Here is a 13595-nt window from a genome sequence, read left to right as displayed (position 1 = left end):
GCATTAGGAATTGTTTTTGGAATTAGGAAGTTTCATCAGTACCTGTTTGGGCGAAAGTTTACTCTTCTTACAGACCATCGACCTCTGACATCAATTTTTGGACCCTACACAGGCATTCCCCCATTAGCTGCTAGTCGTATGCAACGTTGGGCATTGATACTTTCTGCACACACATATGAAATCAAATATCGGAAATCCACTCTGCACGGCAATGCAGATGGCCTCTCAAGGTTGCCTTTACCGGTCAAACATCAAGATAGTGCCCAAAAGGAAATCTTCTACTTTGAACAGGTAGAGAATACACCCATCACTGCTACTCAGATAAAGAAGGCAACCCGCGTTGACCCAGTATTATCCCAAGTTATGGACCTGGTGATGCATGGAAAAACTCGACAAACCTCTCCGGTCTCACCCGACCTTGTTCCCTACATGTCCAGGCGGACGGAGTTATCGGTCCAATCTGGTTGTTTGTTGTGGGGGAGGCGTGTCATTATTCCACCACCCCTGAGATCACAGATGTTAGAACAGCTACATTCCGGTCACTGTGGAATAGTGCGCATGAAGGAAATTGCACGAAGCTATTTTTGGTGGCCTAGATTGGACAGTGCTATTGAAGAGAAGGCAAAAGCTTGTATGTCATGTCAGAGTGTCAGAAATGCACCCCAGTGGGCACCCCTACACCCATGGGACTGGCCTGAAAACCCGTGGCAACGTATTCACGTTGACTTTGCTGGCCCCCTTGAAGGAAGCATGTTCTTGGTGGCAGTAGATGCCCATTCTAAATGGCCAGAAGTCTCTATAATGCAGTCCACTACTGCAGAGAGTACTATCCAAAAACTAAGAGGACTCTTTAGTCGTTTTGGTCTGCCAGAACAACTTGTGAGCGACAACGGACCGCAGTTCGTCTCTCAGGAGTTTCAAAATTTTATGAAGGCAAATGGGATACACCACATCACGTCAGCACCATATCATCCGTCCACCAACGGATTAGCTGAAAGATTTGTGCAGACAATGAAAAACGCTTTGAAATCAGCAAAGGGACAACACTCCATTCAAAAGCGTCTGGATACCTTCTTACTTTCCTATAGAAACACACCTCATGCTACGACCCAGGCTTCCCCAGCCTTTCTAATGATGGGACGACAGCTGCGCACTTGCTTTGATCTGCTGAAACCTTCTGAACCCAGACAAACTGTGCAACATCAGCAGCAATATCAAGTAATCAGACGGGCACCCAGAGCAAAAGACCGAACCTTTAGCCCAGGGCAGCCAGTTTTGGCTCGGAATTATACTTCCAGAGCTAAATGGGTCCCGGCCACAGTCATCACTCAAACAGGACCTGTTTCCTATACAGTCCGGACTGCAGAGAATCTTACCTGGCGGCGACATGTAGATCAGCTGTTGCCAGGTCATGCCAGTCTTCAGGACCCATCTGCAGTTGAGGGGTCTGACTTCACCCCTCCTGGTGAGACACCGAATCATGAGTCACCCGTTCCTGACTGTTCTCCTCCATTACTGCCAGCAGTTGAGATACCCCTTTGCCCAGCACGAGCTGATACCACCTCCTCACCTATTCGTGCTGCGGACCCTGAGCCCCTAGTACTTTCGGGTGCAACAACACCAGAAGTTCGCCGTAATCCACCTAGAGACAGAAGGCCTCCTCATCGGCTGGATCTTTAGTTAGGGCAAACCCACGGTTATGGGGCAAAATAATCCCCAGGGTTTAGCCGGGAATGGAGGCAGTCTACCCTCCTTCTCTAGTTTAGTGTGTGTTTTATTTAGGGGATGTTCTTATTAGGGGGGGAGGAATATGTTGTGTATTTGGTTGTCATGGGTTTTGTTACTATGGCAACTGAGTTAGACTATTAAGGGATAGCTCAGCCGGTTTCAACCGGCTGAGTGAGCTCTCTGTTTCTGTAAATAAAATGGAGGTTTTGGTTAGCTGTCTGCTCTCTGGCCTCAAGTGATTGCTTCCTACACCGGCTGCCCCTAGGACATAACACCTGGACACGTTTTTTCATTTGACCCTGTTTTCAATTATTTATAACTTTTCCAAACTTAAAGTATATAAAGTTCCTGGTGCCATGAGGTGCAGATCAAATGTTTTTTGTTTTTTGTTTTTTGTTTAGCAACAAGCATCTAAGCTCTGCTGAGGAAAACACAGCTGAGAAAGTTATTTTTGTTAGTTCAGAATTTAACCAAATCTGAATGGATTTCCATGGATGCAGCAAAGATACCTCCCTGGCATCAGGGCTGTTCACCTATCAAATTTCACATTTCTGCTGCAACCCATGGAGGCATTAGAAGTCTTCAGAAAAGGAACTGGAAGAAGTTTAATGGAAAGAATTAGGCAACTGAACTCTAAGCTCAGAAATGGCCCTAGATTTTATTTACATTTTACCTGAAGCAATCTGGAGCACCAAGAACAACAAAGAGAAGGTAAAGGATCTTCATGGTAGAGGGTCATTGAGGATCACAGGTCCCTAGAGGGAAGAGACATCAAGACAGAGAGGAGACAGAGAGTCCCTGTATTTAGGGCACTGAGAATTGTGATATAGTGAGTTGTAGTCATCTTTAGTTGCTCCAAGTGGTATTTAAAACACACGTGCTGCGATTAATAATAATGAATGTTATCCACACTGCATCAGAGTCTGTTACAGAAATGTGATTGACAAGTCCCTGCTGCCTTGAAGAAGTTACATTATGTATATTTAGACCTGGCGAATGTCTACTGCCTGGTCCAAAACCCCATGAGGTCAATGGAAAGACCCTCCATTGGCATCAGCAGGCTTTGGAGAGTCCCCTAGTGCAGATTGTTTCTCTTGTTCTGTTCCTTAGAAATTCACTTCTTTTACCTTTTTCAAAATAGGAAATAAAATAACATACCCCCTAAAAAGTCCCTATTCTGGGTTAGTGCCCCACATGGGTGTTTATAGACCATGGTCCACACATCTCTGTATGTTTCAATGATCTCATGTGTGCAGCTCTTCATTCCTTCTGCAACCCTTCTGCCAGGTGATGTCAGCAGTAACGTGCGTTCCCCTTATCACTGTGAAGCAGAACCAGCTCAAGCCCCAACCCAGAAATCTGGGAAAAAACCCACCACCTTGAGGCCCCTCTTAGAGGGACTAGTTCCCCAATCGCAAGTACTGAGGGTGCATATAAGAGAAGTAAACGTTTATTAAGAGAAGAAAATCCAGCATGAATCTGGGAGAACGCTGCGAGGATGACTTGAAAGAAAGCAAAGTAAAACACCCACTCTGCAGTATCTTGGGCAATAGTCCTTTGCCTCAGTTTCCCACTGAAAGTCCTTTAACACGCTGCTCCCCATTTCCCTCCTGTGCATCCCACTCATGGTTGGCTATCTGAGGTCCGTACTGTCCCAGAGTCCAGGGGACCTCCCGCCTCCGGGGTAAGGGGGGTTTGAGTGATGCCTCCATCTCTGGTCCATCAGCCATTGCTGCGGTCTGTGCCACTTCTTGTCAATGTCTCTGCCGCTCTCTTGGCCATTGTCACTGCCGCGGCTTGTGGCTGTCGCTGTCTCTGTTGGCATCTCTGCCACTGCTCATTGCTGCCACTGTCACTGATGCCCCCCAGCTGCTCGCCGTGTTCTGAGGTTCCACCACTGAGCCCCGTTCTTAGTGACTTCAGCTCTTCGTGATTTCAGTGGGTAGTGGAAATCTCTCTGCTGCTTCCTCTTCTGTGTTGTCATTTCACGGCAGCACTGTCTCCACACCAGGACACTGCCCCCTTAGATCAGATTATCATTGATATCAGCTCTAGTGATCTGAGAAAGAACCAGGACTCTCAACTGAGTCTAGGCATTTCTGTCTTTAAAAATTGGATGGGGAGGGTCAAATGGCTCCTAGAACCCTTTAAACCAGTGATTCCCAAACTTGTTCCACCGCTTGTGCAGGGAAAGCCCCTGGCAGGCCGGGCAGGTTTGTTTACCTGCTGCGTCTGCAGGTTTGGCCGATCGCGGCTCCCAGTGGCCACGGTTCGCTGCTCCAGGCCAATGGGAGCTACTGGAAGTGGCGCAGGCCGAGGGATGTGCTGGACGCCCTTCCCGCATCCCCCATTGGCCTGGAGCGGCGAACCGTGGCTGGTGGGAGCCGCGATCCAACGAACCTGCAGATGCGGCAGGCAAACAACCCTGCCCGGCCCGCCAGGGATTTTCCCTGCACAAGCGGTGGAACAAGTTTGGGAACCACTGCTTTAAACTCTTAGGAACAAAGAAAGTGTGCTCTGCTTACAGGATGGGGGACTCTATCCTGGGAAGGAGTGATTCTGAAAAAGACTTGAGGGTGGTGGCCAATAATCAGCTGAACATAAATGTCCAGAGTGAAGCTGTGGCCAAAAGAGCTAATGCGATCCTTGGATGCATAAACAGGGGAACCTCGAGTAGAAGTGGAGAGATTATTTGATCTCTGTATTTTGCACTGGTGGAATACTGTGTCTAGTGCCGGAGTTCATAGTTCCAAGAGGATGTTGAGTACATTGGAGAGGGTTCTGAGAAGAGCCACAAGACTGATTAAAGGATTAGAAAGCATGTCTTTTAGTGACAGACTCAAAGGATATGTCTACACAGCAATTAAACATCCGTGGCTGGCTTGGGCTCACGGGGCTTGGGCTGTAGGATTTAAAATTGCAGTGTAGTTGTTCGCACTCAGGCTGGAGCCTGGGCTCTGGGACCCTGTCCTCTGGGACCCTGTCCTCTCCTGTGTGTATTTCTAGGTACAAAAATGCTAGGCCTCGCTACCCATGAACACTTCTGCTCCTGCCGTGTTCTGGTGGCTACAGCAACAGGAGACAGGGAAGCACACTAAAGGCTATGTCGACACTGGAAGTAGAGGTGTCATTTTGACTATCCACCCTGAGAATGCATCTGAATTTCAGATGGGACCATACTGGGAGTGATTAGCTAGTTCCACAACTTGCTTTGCCATGGCTACACTTCTGTTTTTGTTGCACCAGCTCATTCAGAGCTTGCACAGGTATGTGTAGACAACCTGGAAATGACACCTCCATCTCCAGTGTAGACACACCCTTAGAGGATGTGAGAGCTGATAAACTCTTTCCAGCTGGAAATGAGAGAGGTCAAGGGCTCATAATCCATGTTCTAATTACACTTCTAAAGTGTCTTTCACTGGCACTCTTGGCTCTCAACCACTAGATGACAGCCCCAGCAGAAAGATGCTCCTTCTAACTGAGCATAAACCTTGAAATAGGAACCTGATGTATCTCAGTTGAGCCTACTGGAGCTTTTGTGACATATAATTAGGGTGACCACACATCCTGATATTAGGAGCTTTGTCTTATATATACAACAAGCTCCCTTATAATAATAATTGGAGAAATACCTACCTCCTGGAACTAGGAGGGACCCTGAAGGGTCATTGAGTCCAGCCCCCTGCCTTTACTAGCAGGACCAAGTACTGATTTTGCCCCAGATCCTTAAGTGGTCCCCTCAAGGATTAAGCTCACAACCCTAGCTTTAGCAGGCCAATGCTCAGACCACTGAGCTATCCCTCCCTTCCCCCACCCTCCAAAAAAGTGTTGTGATTTTTCACACTTGCTATCTGGTGACTCCTACAATGGAGACAATCAAGAAAAGACAGCCTCTGCCTAAGGGCAGGTCTACACTAAGGCAGGGATCGACGCTCTGAGATCAATCCATTGGCGGTTGATTTAGAGGGTCTAGTAAATGGAGGGTATTTCATTTTATTTTTAAATTTGAAAAGATAAACAAACTGGATTTCATAAGGAGAATAAGAGAAACAGCCCCCTTGCCTCCCAAGCACACACACACACACACACACACACACTTCAGTAATATGATCTTAAGCCAGCTTGCTTTTATTAAAAGAAGAGTAAGAAATATGATATGGTGATACAAGGGCTCCTTTCTGGAATTTCTCCAGCTCACAAGGTTCTTTACAGCCTAAATAAGCAGCACTCCAGGGTTCCGCTGAAGCAGGATCTGATGATTTTAGAAGCAAGTGGCTGGCTGCCAGATTCCCAGAGATCCTGCCGAGACAATCAGTTGATAAATTGCCTGTACAAAGGAAAGAGAATCAGATTTTTTGATGTTGTCCCATAGAACAGGAATAATATGATGTTTGATTTCAAATCAAAGGACAGGAGGAATTGCCCAGTCACTGACTGGTTAATGAAGAGATTCCTGATTAACCTTAGCATAGGGAATCCATTGTAGCTACTGCAACATTCAGTTAGAGAGTTTTAATGGAGATAGCTATAAGTATCTAAATGGGTGAAATCACTGTCTATAACAAGTATACATCAGAAAAGCACGACACATCCATGTACACTTGTTCTATCAAACACACCTTGTCTACAACTGAAGGTAAAATGAGACTTATTTAGGTGATAGATCGCTAACTCTGAAGGAATGCAGGGGAACTCTAATTCTGCCTGAAGCCTGACTCAGATCTGGTGGCAGTTCAATGCTAGCAGCCCTGCCTGGTGATAGCAACGATCTCTGGGCATGCTCAGTGAGTTGGCCAGGAGAGCAGCCCTGCCGAGATCCCTGTTTCCCGCTCTGCGGGCCCAAGGAGCTCCCAGCATCACATCTCCTTCCCCAAGTGGCCTCTCTGGTGTTTTAGTGGGTGGGAAAGTCTCTCACCCTCCTAACTGTTTCTCTAGGACCTGTTCCTGCTGCAACATTAATGTGACCAGCTGAGTGGCTTGTATAATTTATGGCACGTCCAGTCACAAAGAACAGGAATAGGACGGGCTGCAGATTTGCACTGTGGCCGAGTTAACTTCACAGAGGGACCTTCCTGCTTAAACCATTCGCATTCATTCAGAACAAGATTTTTATAATTCCCTCCCTTGGTTTTCAAAAGGGGGAAAATAAAGGGCTAGGAGCCGAGCTGCTTTAAAGACGGAAGGGGATTCGTCAGGTGTTGAAAGGAAAGAAAGTAATGAACATTCCTGCTCACACTGCAGGGTCTCTTACCTTTGACAGCAAGAGCCAATCCAGCATCTTGTAATGTATATAGAATTAGAGGGACATCTCCTAAAGTAACAGGAACCACCACGGCGTCTACATTTACTTCGGGAAATTCTAGCCTGGGAGAATCCTAACAAAGAAAGAGTCTTAATTATCATTCTGCAGAGCAGGGTAAATTACAGTTGTGATTCCAGGACGTCAGGCATTTCCCATTCACTAAGATCTGGCCAAGTCAGCTCAACTGTCTTCCAGTATGAAAGTTTATCAGAGTTTTAGGACTATTTCCATGGTTGCAGTTCTACCCACATTCAATGGCAGCCTGAAAGAAGAGAATTAAACAGGGACACTGACTCTCCAGCTGCAGTTTAGAACCATAGCTCAGAGCACAGGCATCTTTATGCCTTTAAGGGACGGAACTGGTTTTGTGGCGGGGGTGAGGTTTTGATTCTCTCTGGCTGTGACAGTGATGGGCCAGGCAGTACCATCAATGCTATTTGGTTAAGTAGGGTGAGCTGGCATAGGACTGGGTTGGGTGACTACAACTTATTGAAAGAGAAGGGCTTGAAAAAGTCCCTTCTGGTTTGAAATCCTGCCTGTCTCAGAGACTCTGTTCAGATTTTCTTCGGAAGGTTCACTCAAGAATAGTTTCCGCATGAGCAATTGCCAGTTTTTGATTATACCTGAGGGGACTCTCATTTTAAAAATGAAGTTCAAATGTGCACAGCCAAATCTTGTTGATTAGTTTAGAACATTTGTTGTGCTTTCACAAAGCTGTCTACAGCTAACAGATAGAAACTGACCCCCTAAATGATTCATTGTCATGTCTGCAAACACTGTGTCACCACCAGATGACATAATTTCTGTAAACAAAGCCAAGCCCCTTGTTGCGGCAGGTTTTGAGACACAGTGGAGCTAAGAGACAGAGATGAGAGGCTGTCATTTTAGAGATCTGGGATCTGTTCCTAGCTGTGTAACCTCTCATTGGGACAAGGCCTGACTTTAAAATGTCAGGTTGTGAAGGGCACAGAATTATTACCACTAATGAGCAGCAGAAGTTACAATTTAAGTCATGGTATCCTGGCTCCTAGCTCTATGCACCATCTCCCAAACCCAAGGGTAGACTGAAAGGGGTTGGCTAGACTTCATTTATTAGTATCGCATCCAGACATTCAGTTCTGGGATTGCCTGTTACAAGAACAGTACATGCTATCCAGATAGAATGTGGGGTGGCTTACACAGCAAGCCTCAGTAAATTCTGAGGAAAACACTGAGGGGACGTGGATTTTGTTTTGACTGGTCATAATTCAGTCAAATCCCAATGGTTTTTCTTGGGGGCAGGAGCCAGAGATCATAAGAAAAAGTTAGAATAATTTTTCTAGTAGAAAGTGTTAGACAACCTGAGTAATGGCTCCCAGATACCCCTTTATATCATCGCTTGTTTTCATTGACATCTTACCTGGGGCAGTCAGGAGCACCAAGAAGACAACAGCAGAGAGCAGGTAAAGGATCTTCATGGCTGGAAGTCGGCCGGGAACTCAGAGTCACTGGAGAGAAAAGATACCAAGATAGAGAGGAGACAGAGGACATTAAGACGCTGGGGATAGTGACATGCTGAGCTGTAGAAATATTGCTTTAATCCAGAGGACATTTCTAAAATGAGTTCTGCAATCTCTTTGGAATCATGCCCAAGGTTAGCATTTATTTCACCTGCATCTGCAGAGTGAGGAATTATTGCACACTTACATACTTTATAGGCTTTAACGCAGCACTTAAAGGAAGTCAAAAATCACAGAAATAACAGTGGTTAGATGATCATGTTTATGATATTTCCCAGCGCTGACAGCACTGGAGGAAGGAGCTGGACCCACCCCTCCCTATTTGTACCAGGTCTTGCGGAGCCCAGGGCTGGTAGTGCTTGAAAGCGCTCAAGCAGCACCAAGGAGGCTCCAGTCCCATTTGGCAACTCCCCCTCTTCCTGCATCTCTCTGCCTTTCCTTCCCCGTTTCCTCCACCCTCTTCCAACCTCTTCTCTGCCTCCTTTCCTTCCCCTCCCCCCTGCCCTGCTTTTTCTCTGTCTCTCCCTGTCCTTTCTCTCCCTGAACACTTCTCCTTTCAGTCCTCACCTTAACCCCTTCATCTGTTTCTTTCTTGCATGTTCTCTCTCTCTCTCTCTCTTTCTCCCCCACACCAGTGTTTCCCTCCTGCTCTACCTTCTCCATCATTCCCCTCCACTCCCTTTCTTGCAGTCATCATCCCTAAAGCCAGAAATCCTCCCAATTCAAAGTTCCCACAGCCTTACTCTTAGTTAATCAGTGGGAGATTAACTAGCACAGGGTGGCAGGGGGACACACACTGTGCATTTGGATAACTAGGATTTCTGGATAAAGGGAATTTGGATAACTGGAATTATCCTGTAGATGGTTTTAACTCAGGTAGCTTTAAATAATCAACTTAACTTTGGAATAAACATCACATGTGTAGTTTTGCTACTTCTCCATTCCAACTGGCAGGAAGGCATGTTCTCCAGCTCAGCCTCACACAACTCCAAGTGGTTTCTCGAGATACCTAGAAACTTCATTCAGGTAGTTCATTCACTCAAGAGGTTATGACAGCTATGTTCTTCTTCCCTTTCTGGATTTCACAGCCGTCTCCCTAGACAGGACTTTAAAGGAAGAATTAACAGGGTGATTATCAGAGAAGCGCCTATAGTAGTTACCAGACAGGGGGTGCTCTCAGTAGCCTGGTGATGACAGTCCTGTTCACCGTCTCTCTCGTCCAGATATTTTAGTTTCAGGGAGTGATGCTTTGCCAAAAACTGCCTGTTTTATACAGTTTCCAAGGGCTTGTTTTCTTCTTGGCATAGCTGCTGTGGGCCAATCAGAAGATGACCCCTGCTTCTGGAGAAGATTTGAAATGTCCAACCACAATTTGGACGTTGGAATTCTTGCAGCTCTTTCTGTGGAAAATTCCATGGTCTTTGTGCAAAACATCTTGTGCCATCCCAGATTGTGTAAGACATGTTAGGCCACTGTGGTTTGTGCAAAACGTCTTGGGACATATAACGAACACCTACTGCTTTAGCTCTGATCAGCAACTTACTTCTGCAGGCTACTTCCCAGGAGCCTCCCTGCCGTGTGGTGCTTGGCCAACTTGACATGACTCCATGTAAACAATACTAGTCAACAGTACAGACACAAATTGTTGATGTGCCAAGCCTGGTGAATCCAATGGTGCCTGCTGGTGCTAAACACCTCTCAGGGTTCGTCTCATTCACATGATTGAGGTAGGAGAGAAGGAGAAGTGATTGGACTTACACACTGCCTAGGAAAACTCAAAAGGTTCTATGCTGGATGTCAAGATACAGGGCTGCTTGCACCTCTGTCCCCTCCCTGGTCTCTGAGCGTTCCTCTAAGGCATTAGGTCCTGGGCACTCACCTCTCCTGGGGTGTAATTTCACAAGTCTCCCACTCTCAGGATATGTCTACCTGAAATCAGAGGTGTGTAGCACATGGACACACACACGGACTAGCTTTGATCTAGCTAGCTGAGGAACCAATAGCAGCAATGCCACAGAAGCACAGGTGAGCAACTCAAGTACATATCCAGGGTCCCGTGTGGACTTTTACAGGACTTGCTGCTGCCTGAGCTGCCAGAACTTCACTGATATTGTTATTCCAGCTAGCTAAATAAAGCTAGCTCTGGTACCTCTAAATGGGCTGCATACACACCTCTGACTGCAGTGCTGACATACCTTGTGACCAGGGTTTGGGTACAGCACCCCATCTATGCCAACCTCTTATTACCATGCAGGATGGTCTGGCTTCTGCCTCTTGCCTGTGGGAGCTTTTGATAACAGCTAGTGACAAGAGCTTCTGAGAAGAAGGCGGTAGATGTAGCAAATGGAAGAAAGCATTAGAGAACATGATTTTGAGAGAACAAAGAGCCGACACACATGTTCAGACTTATTTAAACTTATACTTCACTGCCTGTTACATAGATGGGCTTCTCTGCTGCGTTACAGGATCAGAACAGGGCTAGCTAGTGGCTTATGTGGGAAAATCTCCTGACATAACTATACCAGTTCAATTATAACTCTGTAGTTACACTGGAGCAATCCTCATCTGGACACTCTTACCCCTAAAGCAGTGCCTTTTTCTTGTTCATCTTATGTCTCTTTGGACGGGGTTTGCAGCAGAGGTGACCTGTCCATCTAATCCCCCAGTCATTGCATCCTCTTGCAGTTCCTGACACTGCTTGTGCTGGTCACAACTCTTAACGCCTCTGCTTAGGAACACAGAGGCTGGGAGCCCCCTCCCCTCTCAACAACTGCACGGATTTGTGAAACGCTGTTTTCTGAGTGTGCATCTTGGTGAGCACGTCTCTATCTGTTCTCTGTTGTTGTGCACAACTGCCCAGCTGACCATGCCAGCTACACGCTGAGAGATGTAGATGAAACGTCCATGGAGGACCTCGCCAATCCTCTCCTGTAGGTTTCTAGGGATGGCAGCTTTATCTCTTCCTGCATGGTGGAACACTTTCCCACACCACTTGGCTATAACTTTGACAGGCACCATTGCAGTTAATGGGATAGCGGCATCCGGGCCCGGGAGAACTTTGGGACACCAGCAGCAGCTGTGGTCTCTGGGCCTTTGTTACCTCAGGCATGAGCTCTCAATTAAAATCACCACCTTCTGGGGAAAACAGTGCAAGTGTTCAGTGCCAGTGCCCTATACTCATCGTTTTGTGAGAGTGAAAAGTTCCCATGTCATGTCACTGACCCCGGCACGCTGTACTCAGCATGGCTGGTGCTGTGAGGGGGGCTGAGTGCAAGCACTCTGAAGCAGAAGTAGCAATAAGCATGTTTTTGACTTCCCAAGGGAAACATACAGTCTCATATTTAAAACCCAGTTCAGCCCCTTTCCTGCACTCTGCTCATTGCTCATTCATCTCTCACCTCTCGCCAGACTCCCAGTATTGGTCAGAGAAGGCACGGTCCAGAACGGAACTCACTCTTCCTTCTGGAAGGACACCAGGGATGTGTGGAGAGGGACGATTACCTCCCGGCCCAGGACACTAGGCCTCTCTGTAGGGAGCCCAAGCACTACAGTGGCCTTTTTGGTAATAAGGTAATAATTGGAGATATACCCATCTCCTAGAACTGGAAGGGACCTTGAAAGGTGATCTAGTCCAGCCCCTGACTTCACTAGCAGGACCAATTTTTTCCCCAGATCCCTAAGTGGCTTCCTCAAGGATTGAACTCACAACCCTGCATTTAGCAGGCCAATGCTCAAACCACTGAGCTATCCCTCCCCCATATATTTTGCTGCCATAGCACATTGCAAACTCAGGTCTGTGTGATGGCTTTGTGGCAATGAAATGTTTTTGCTACACAAAGACATCAACTTTCTCTGTGGATGGTCACAGGGCAGGCTGCAGGGAGCGGGTTGGGAACCTCAGAAGGTCTGTGATGTGCATTGATTTCTGATCTGTTATTTATCTGCTTTGTGCAATGGTTTAATTTGGTAATTAAAGGGTTAAAATGAATTCTGGGATGCAGCCCTCTGCTTAATTAGATGGACACTTTGCTTACCTGCCCTACAGGGATGTTGTGAGAGGGGTTGTGCCCGTATAGCTAGAGCTGTATAGTTAGAATGGTACAACTTTTGTGTTTAGCCGAGTGCCTATAAATCCAGCAAATCAATCACTGTCTGGATACACTTCAAACTACACACCGGAGACAGGACACCAGTGATCATTTAGAATCACAAGAACCATGAGATTTATTTCCTCGGCATTTGTCTAAACATAAGAATTGTGCTGCTAGAGCGCCAGTGGTCTAGTTACTGCTCCAGTACAACCCCAGTAGTGGGGACACTGTTCTGTTGGGATAAAGGGGCTTATTAGAGCCAGTCAGAAACCTTCTGATAAAACTGCGTGAGGCACACTGATCCCTGGGGATGCAAAGAACCTTGTGATCTGGAGAAATCCAAACGGGAGCCTTTTATCCCCCAGAAAGAGATTGGCTTGTCCCCTTTTAATAAAATCTAGTTGTTGTGAAATCACAATGCTAACAAGTGCACGTGTGCCATGGCAGAATGTCTATGTGTGTGTGGGGAGTGGTTGCTGTGTTAGAGGGATTTCCCTCCACACTCCCACTTCCCTGGTTCTTGTCACGCACACAGCAAGCAGCAAAAGACCAGAAGGCCGAAGAGCAGACAATGCAATGTTTATTGGGGTTAATTTCCAGCAAGCACGATTCCAATTTTCCCTACCTACTTCCTGTTTGACCCCCGTTCATATAGTAATATTCTCAGCTATACCTTAACCAATCATTTTACTGAAATCTTATCTAGCCAATCCTAACACATTGTAACATAATTCTCTAACCAATTATATCCCACTGCCCTAATTAATTTACACCTAGCAAAATTAATTATACAGCAGACAGAAACAATTAGAGAACCAGACAGATTAACAATAGAAAAGTGGGGGCCGTAAAGATAGAACAATACAGAAATGAGGGTTTCACAACCACAACCATTGATAAGCGATTTCTTGCCAGATAGGATGCTCTCAAACTAAGTTTTCTTTAACCATCTTAAGAGCTGTTTCTTTATCTGTT

At 46.4% G+C, this 13595-nt stretch overlaps 1 long non-coding RNA gene across 1 annotated transcript; it reads right to left on the bottom strand.

Moving 5' to 3' along the window:
• Positions 1 to 5894: 5894 nt before the first annotated feature.
• LOC123365951 lies at positions 5895 to 9759 on the bottom strand. The gene is made up of 4 exons (XR_006577850.1): positions 9690 to 9759; positions 8430 to 8517; positions 6980 to 7103; positions 5895 to 6055 (listed from the first exon to the last, which is right to left on the bottom strand). It is a non-coding gene; the product is annotated as an uncharacterized LOC123365951 (long non-coding RNA).
• Positions 9760 to 13595: the final 3836 nt, after the last annotated feature.

Source organism: Mauremys mutica, chromosome 3, assembly GCF_020497125.1.
Source record: "Mauremys mutica isolate MM-2020 ecotype Southern chromosome 3, ASM2049712v1, whole genome shotgun sequence".
NCBI lineage: Eukaryota > Metazoa > Chordata > Testudines > Geoemydidae > Mauremys > Mauremys mutica.
This window is presented reverse-complemented; position numbering and strand designations above follow the sequence as displayed.